This window comes from Salvelinus sp. IW2-2015, unplaced genomic scaffold, assembly GCF_002910315.2.
Source record: "Salvelinus sp. IW2-2015 unplaced genomic scaffold, ASM291031v2 Un_scaffold1502, whole genome shotgun sequence".
In the NCBI taxonomy this organism is placed as follows: Eukaryota; Metazoa; Chordata; class Actinopteri; order Salmoniformes; family Salmonidae; genus Salvelinus; species Salvelinus sp. IW2-2015.
In genome coordinates this window covers 20,177-28,729 of record NW_019942950.1, presented here as the reverse complement: position 1 = coordinate 28,729, position 8,553 = coordinate 20,177, and the positions used below count along the sequence as shown (strand labels likewise).

At 47.4% G+C, this 8,553-nt stretch overlaps 1 pseudogene; it reads right to left on the bottom strand.

The window, feature by feature from the left end:
- LOC112071053 (semaphorin-4G-like) overlaps positions 1 to 8,553 on the bottom strand; it is a 47,089-nt pseudogene that overhangs the window by 18,925 nt on the left and 19,611 nt on the right.

Sequence of the window (8,553 nt, the reverse complement as noted above, 5' to 3'; positions counted from 1 at the left end):
ATTCATTAAAATAGCCCTCTCCTCTCCTCTCAATATAAAGTTCTAGTACTACTACCACTACTATTACTCACCACTCGGGACCGAAGACGCCGTAGAAGAGTGTGTCGTGAGGTGTGTGTCCCGGCAGCGTGTAAATACTCCTCAACACGTTGAAGTGTAAGTTGTATTCTGGCAGCGAACACACCAGTGTGGCCTTTAGGAATGATGTCCACCTCTTCTGGAGGGTCAACAGACCTCCTCTATCTCCCTACGAGAGAGGGAGAAGAGGGGAGGATGATGGGAGGGGAGTAGGAAGAGGGAGAGTAGGTTATGAAGAGGAGGATGATAGAACAGGGGAGAAGATGAGGATGAAGAAAATGGACAAAGAGGAGGAGAATTAAAGTTAGCGCTGCGACATGGACAACAAACTGAGTCTGGAAAACATGCCTTTCTTGGGCACAATTTAAAGGAGGTCAAGGGAGATTATCATGTCTCCAAGGTTGTTTCATTTCTTACTCTGCAGCTCTGTGAAGATGTGAGACGAGAGGATAGCTATGGGAATGTGCCTAGCAACACCATTGCCCTGTGACAGCTCATTAGCAACCCTGTTGAGAGTGGTGATAGACACTCGTCTTCCCTCTGTGGTTGAGAGCGTTATCTGTTGCTGAGAAGCGTGCGCACGCACGCACACACGCACGCACTCACACACACACACACACAGCTCAATAGAATCAGATATGGTGACCGGGTGCTATCAGATCCTTTGATACGTGTCCTCAACAAATATATCACTTTTTGTTCTGTTCTTAAAAGTTCTCCCTGCTACAGTAAGTCAATTCCCACCACTCTCACCCCATCCAGCCTCACCCCTCTCTTCCTTCACCTCTCTCTCCCTCCTCACCCCTCTCTTCCTTCACCTCTCTCTCCCTCCTCACCCCTCTCTTCCTTCACCTCTCTCTCCCTCCTCACCCCTCTCTTCCTCGCATATTTGCTCGTTTGGCGCTGTCGCTACCTCTGCGACCCTCACATGCTCATATTGTCGTGCACCGCTTACCGTCTCGCTCCTCCGACGCTTCTTTCTTGCTTCACAACCCCTCCTTCGATCACCTGCTCGTCTGTCCCTGACGGGCTTGCGATTTCGAGTCCTCTCTCTCCCTCCCTTCACCCTCCTCTTCGCGCGCGCAGCTCTAACTCCCTCTTACTCCTCTTCTGCTCCTCCTTTATCTACTACTCCTCTCGAGTGCCTCCTCTTCTCTCCTGCTCACTCTCTTCGATTCCCTCCGCACTCCTACTGACGCCCTCGCTCTGACCTCTCCTCACTCTTCAGCCGTGGTCGGCCTCTTTCTCTCCTCGCCTCACGGACCTCCCTCCGCATGCCCGTTTCCACGGCCGATGTCTTCTCCTTCACATCTCTCTCCCTTCTCACCCTCACCCTCTCCTCACCTTAACAGCACTCGTCCAACCGTGGCACTCTAATGTGGGCTGTAGTATGGTGGCCTGCGTCCGTTGGCCTTTTCTCGAGTAAAGAGAGTATGTCAGGATGTCTTGAGAGCGCCATCTTTTCTCTCTGTTAGTATCGTCCTGCCTACTTATGCTCCGTCGGGCCGTTCCTTCAGGTTACTTCTACTGCCTCGGCCTACAAGCGCAGGGCTACGACCGCACGACTATGACCAAAGTCCAGCCTCTGGGGCATACACAGAAAAACAACGCACAGTAGTCAGAGAGTGATCCACTACGTAGTGAAACAGTGTTGCTTTCATCAACGGGGAACAAGTCAGACATATCACACTTTAATAAGATGGTCAAGAACCGAAGCCGCCGTCCCTGACACCTGATTAGTGTTAATGTATCCAGCTGTGACTGACGCCCCATTGGTCTGTTACTTTCTGGACGCCACACCTTCTGAAAATTATACATCTTGTGCACCATTTTTCTACTCTGGCTGGGCTGCCCCGTACCTTTTCCCTTTCACCATTTGATCCCTTCCCATGCCCTGCCGCCCCTTTCCCTCCCTTGCATTGTTGATCGTCATCCACACTGCACAGCATCCCTCTTGCTCTGCCCGCAGGGCTCTTCCTGTCCTTCTCCACACTGACCGATATTTGGCCCATTATTTTTGCTGCACGTATGTGACCTGTCCGCTCTGCGTTCCTCCGGACCAGGACGGACGGGGGTGGGTTATTTGGACGCTGCCTGCTTCACTTCAGTCTGATGGCTGCTTCCAGGACACCACCACTGCTGCCCTCTGTCACATTAGCCTGCCCTGCCTGTTATGACTGACGGTGATTCTATGAGTCCCTGCTATACTTCCTGACAGCCACTTCTGGGTGAATTGTGAATGTTGCGGTGGCCAGGAGTGTGTTTCAGTGTGGCTGTGATGCAGAAAGTGATCAACTGCCACTTCAAATCAGCTGTCAGGCAAGCCAGGCACGGCTGGGAAACACATGGAGGAACCAGCTGTATCAACAGTATCGACACACCTGTTTCTTATGCCCTCACCTCGTTTGCAGTTAATTTCTGTCAAACCTGAGCACTATGTCCTGTGTTTATTAAGGAGCAACTATGTCTTGTGTTCAGCTATGTTCCTCAGGTTTTCCCAGCGGTATACAGTAGCTGAAGTAAGGTGGACAGCAGACTTTGAGCTTCTCGGTAGAAAACTTTGAGCGTGTAGGTTTACCTGCCTGCTGAGTGTGGTTTATTTCGCTGTGTATCGCTAACTGGGTCGGGGCGCGCATCCCTCTTGCAGTGTGGTGCTCAGTCAAGTGGTCCAATTGTGAAACTGCAGGTGTTTTTTATGAACTGGCCGGGCAAGCTGTCTGATATGCCCCTCAAGAGGTCAGCTTCCTCCTCTGCTCCTAATTAAACTCCTGCCAAGTACTGGTGTGTGTGTGTGTGTGTGTGTGTGTTGTTGTGTGTGTGTGTGTGTGGTGTGTGGGTGGTGTGTGTGTGTGCTGGTGTGGTGTGTGTGTGTGTGTGTGTGTGTGTGTGGTGTGTTGTGTTGTGTGTGTGTGGTGTGTGTGTGGTGTGTGTGTGTGTGTGTGTGTTGTGTGACCACCCAGACTCTCTGAGACTGCCCCACAGATACTATCTGTTTAATAAAACCACCTTATTGCTCTGGGCCTCTCCCCTGAACACATATGGTAGTCACATTGAGGTATGGAGGTTTTAAGGTAGATTGCGTTCTCTTGAAATCATCACAGGGCAATTGAGTGGAGTTACTTTCTTTGACAGGAATGAAATTTGATGGTGTCCGTTGTGTAAATGTTAACTTCAATTGGTGGTTTAGGAGAAATAAGCAACAATGAATCATAAGGCAATTTAGACTGCAAGCTCCTTCAATCTACAACGCCCCAGCCAGTACTGAGGGATGCCTAATCTTTGTCACTATTGTGATATTTGCTACCTGGCGAGCACCAGGTGCATCCATCCGTGCCATTGGCGAGCACATTGAATGTCTTCAAGACTTTCATGGCTTGAAAGGGGGATGGCGAGGAGATACAGTTCAGTTGGCGCTTTCTTCAGGCTCTTCTGACTTTTCTCTCTGTCCTGGAATTGTTCACTCTTCCAAAATTGGGACCAATCAATAAAGCTAGGGAGAGAGAGAGTTTTCCTGGAGACTTTGGTTATGTGAGTAATTTAATCCTCTGCCCCTCTTCCTCCCTTAACTTCAAATATGCACCATCTTTTCTCGCTCTCTTTCACCTGGAGCAAAGGCTCTCTCTCTAACTCCTCCCCAGCAGCAAGGCAAAGCTGCTGCAACATGAAATTAACTTTTGAAAAATCTTCTCGGGAGGAAATGTCGAGGTACCTTTAGCCCTCTGGGATCGGATGGCAGTTTTTAAGAAATACAGAGAGAAGGTGTTATTAATATTGATCGTCTTCCGCGTTATCTTTGATCATTACGACTTCACTGTGTCAGTCGGGGGCAGATTGGAAGAAAAGCATTAGCATAAAGATTAGCAGACAATAACCTATTGAAATACTCTGGCTTGACTAATACCATTGAAGTTACAAATATACTCTATAGTCTGGGGTATACCGTTCCTATTTGGCGATACGTTTCAGATACCTCCCTTTTAACGACACTGTATCCCTCAAGCGGTCACAATAAGAATGACTCTCTTCCCTAGACAGTTAAATAGTGTACAACATGTCTGTCGATAGCGGAACAGAAAGCTACTCAGTTTGTGTTCCCTCTGTCTCCAATGACCTAATCGTGATAATCGTTAACAACTCCACATTTTTTCGGTGAGAACTAATCCGACTTTCTGTCACTCCCTCACTTAAACTCTTCTCTCTTCAGCTTCTACGTTTTGTGTTGGAGTCGACTGTGTCTTTCTGGCCATGAAACAGTGTCCTGCCAGGATCAGTGGCCACTTCTTGGAGCTCCTGAGGTCGCCCCCTGCCTCACCCTCAACATGATCACTTCCAGAGAGATGGAGGGGAGCGCTGTCAGGAGCCTCCTATGATTTGGCAACATCCACCTACAGGAGGTACTGAGCTAGGTCTATGGGTCTGAACATAAACCAAACCAGAACAAACCAATGAAGAGAACATGACTCCTCCTTAACCTCTGGACCTCTGACTTTACCTTGGTTCAGATGAAAGGGTGTAGTGACTGCAGAGTAACGAGCTGGAGCACCGCTGCGGAGGGCCACTGCTTTGACTGTTCTACGGGCCCAGCCCCCCTGCGGCCTGGCAGTTCACCCTGGGCAAATGAGCCAGGACTCGCCTCATGCCAGGCCACCATTCGTCATGGCAACCTGGTGAGAATCACTCAGTTGTAGTAGTTTGAATGGGCGCCATCTTGGCTTCCAAGCTTTCATGAGGCTCAAATAGAATTTGAATGGTATTGTCTAGTGGAGTGTTTGGGTGGCTCAATATAGAGGACAGTTTGCGAATCTGTGTACAGCATGGCTTCTGATAATGACGTCAGGAATTCAAAATAAATTGGAATCTCAAAATCATTCTCTCTGATGTTCATTCCTTAACCCATGTTTTGTCATAGGGATACTTCCAGTTGAAAGCAATCCTGGAGCCCTGGAATCTTGAAGCACGGGAGGGGAGGTCAGAGGATATCTATCAATTTCTAGCGTGAGTAAAAGTGAGTCTACGGAATCAATATTTTAGTTTGAATTTGGCATTCATTTTCCTTTGAATCTGCCAGTGTGCTGCACAGTTTTTTCTCTATCTAATATCTGCATTCCAGATAGAACGTTAGTAATTTTGTGTGAACGCATGCAGCGCCTGTGGTAATTAACCTGTTCCATCTGTACAACATCCCGATTTTTTTTTTGTTTACCTCAGTACGCGCTCGCTGGAGGTACCTAAGCAACTCGAGCTTGGGTAACGCAGGGAAGCTGCTGACTTTGGTTGCAGCTCAAGGTTTGATGAGCGCAGGGAGTTTGTGGCTGTGTGCGTAGGCCTCGGAGACAGAATGGTGGAGGAGGGGTGGGAGGGATGCTATCGAGGGAAGACCGGGTGGAGGGAGGATTCACCATTCACCTTGCCATGCCATCTTTCCTCTAAACGCCGGGAAATCAGCAGCACAATATCTTCCTGCTTGCTAGGCAAGGGTGTGGGTGCTGTTTTTAATATACCCATGATGTACATGCATTAGCTGTATGTTGATTTTAGACATTCCTCTCTAGGGGTTTGCGGCTTGGGTCAAGCTTTTAAGAAATTCATTTATATTATTTATCCGATGTCTTAAAAATCCACATCAACCTAAATGACCAAATTAATCCTTAATTAAAACCTCATCAAAATGTATCACCATATAGACACCACTTGGTACTGGCATGGAAATCCGAAGAGAATTGATTAGGACAATTCGTGATTCCACCGTGATCCTACGACATGTACAACCTGGGCTCCCAAGGTTTACCCACCATTCATCCACAAGGGAAGATTTAGGACACTCCAGCCCTGGAATTCAACCACAATCATATCAGACAACAAGAGTTTATTCCAATCCTCCAGGTGAAGCTAAAGGTGATGTCATTTTTCCACCTTGGCAGCGCCATTATTCTTCGCGGTTAATGGCGGTCTGCTCTGGTTAGGGGGCGAGCCGAGTGGGAGTGTCTGGTTCACTGCGAGCTCCCAATCGCGTGCCCTCTCTGTTAGCGTCTGGCCCTGACAGCGATGAATGAGGACCCCAGCTGTCCCCGGATTACAAATTCGATCTCTTGCGCTTTTCCACACAGCCCCTAAATGGCCTCGGCGAAGGCGAACAGTGGGACCAGTCCAACCAAACAGCACTTTCGACTGGGGAAAATGCCCACTTTTGTGCCCAATGAGGGCTGACCTTTATCATGGTGGAGACGGTTTAATTCTCTGCCTTTAGTAAAGCGCTGAAGTGATGATGGTTTGCTGAGCCCAGCCTATTTTAAATCATCTCTGGCTGCAGGTTGTTTCAGTTGGCGTTCTAACCCTACGAGACCTGAGGTGCCTAATCGTTATTACTCCCACAGAGACAACCTCCCACTGGACCAAAGTGTTTATAGACCAGAAAACACTGGTCATCTTGAAACAATTACACCAAAGTCAGTGGCCACGCATTGACACTACAGGTGTTTCCGCCATAAAGAATGTTGTCAATAGATAAAACAGAAAGCACGGTTGGAAAGTAACACTGATAAAAATGGATAAAGCTGAATGACGAGCAGGGGGGGAATTATATGATCAGGCGAAGAACCCTTGGCGGAGTTCCAGAAAGGCCTGTTTGCATGCATCATTCCGTTGTCTGTCAATGTATGCCTTGTCGGTGGTCCCCAGTTGCTTTTTCTCTCACCGTGCTGTTTTCTTCCCTGAGTACATTAACCTTTGTTGTTGTCCTTGGTGTTTTTCCCCCCCCCCTCTAGATTGATGGGGTTTGGCTGGGAGTGGGACCACTCCGTGCTGTGGGGCTTCTTCACTAGTTAATTGACACATGTGTATGACTGGTGCGATTCTGGATCGTGTGATGTCAAATGAGGGGTAGATTTGAGAGAAGGTCATTCATATATGAGCTGGCTATGCGATGTGAGTATCGGATCGTTGAGTTTCCAGTGACATAGGTTAGGCACGCCTTTTGAAGTTGATTTTAGTTTTGTTTTCTAGAACTTTTGAATGGTATTCAATGGGTCAAGAGGAACGTAGTGCAGTGGTCTTACCAGGGCAAATCGTCATAAAAGGCATTTGGCAGATGTAAATTCATACCACAGAACTCAAATATAATTTAAATACAGTACCAGTCAAAAGTTTGGACACCAAACTCATTCAATGGGTTTCTCCTTTATTTTATAAACTCTAATTGTTCTACATTGTGAGAATAATGAGTGAAGACATCAAAAACTATGAGTCACACATATGGGAATCATGGTAGTAAACCAAAAATAGTGTTAAACCAACTCCAGAATATGGAATTTTTATGATTTTGATTCTTTCAAAATAGGGGACATATACGCACTGAGTGTTTGGGCTTTACTGAAATGGCTTATAGCAGCGATCTTGGCAACTCTCAAATGCCCAGCTTCAGTGAGGAATGCTTTTACAACAACAGTCTTGGAAGGGAGCTCCTATCATAGGTGCTGAGCGACGGTTTGGTTGGTGGCATGCTGTGTTTGCTTCACTCTGCAGTCCAATCTCAGATCCACACTATGCATCAAGTGGGTTGAGGTCCGGGTGATTAGCTGGAAAGAAGAGACGCCCAGCCTATCCTCGTGATGCAGCACTCCACACTCTCTTGGTCAAGGATAGCCCTTACAGTTAAGCCCTGGAGGTGTTTTTGGGTCCATTGTCAATTGAAAACACATGATCGCCCACTAAGCTCAAACGCAGAATGGGATGGGCTATTAGTCACGCAGAATGCTGCTGTAGTCCAATGATGGGTTAAAGTGTAGCCTTGAATTAAAATAAATCACAGACGTGTTCACCAGCAAGCACCCCCACGCCATCACACTCTCCCTCCATGCTTCACGGTGGGACCACACATGCGGAGAGTCGAGTCATTCACCTACTCTGTGTTCTCACAAAGACACGCAGTTTAGAACAAAAATCTCAAATATGGACAAATTTCCCCGGTCTAATGTCATCTGCTTGTGTTTCTTTGGCTCAAGCAAGTCTCTTCTCTTGTTGGTGTCCTTTAGTAGTGTTTTCTTTGCAAGGATTTGACCATGAAGGGCCTCAAAGTTCCACGCGATTCCCTCAATCTGAAACGTTGATGTTGGAAGATGTTTCTGTTACTTGAAACTCGCAATCTGAGGTTGCAGTCTAATGTAGGACCAATTTATGAGGCTGTAACTCTAATGAAACTAGTATCCCTTCAGCCATGAGGTAACATCGTGGGGTCTTCCTTTGCCTGGGGCGGTCCTCATGAGAGCCAGTTTTCATCATAGCGCTTGATGTGTTTGTGGCGACTGCACTTTGATAGATACTTTTTCAAAGTATCTAGACATTTACTTCGGAATTGACTGGTCTTCATGTCTTAAAGTAATGATGGACTGAACGTTTCTCTTGCTTATTGTGATCTGTTCTTGCCATAATATGGAACTGGTCTTCTACCAAATAGGGCTGTTCTGTATACCACCCCCA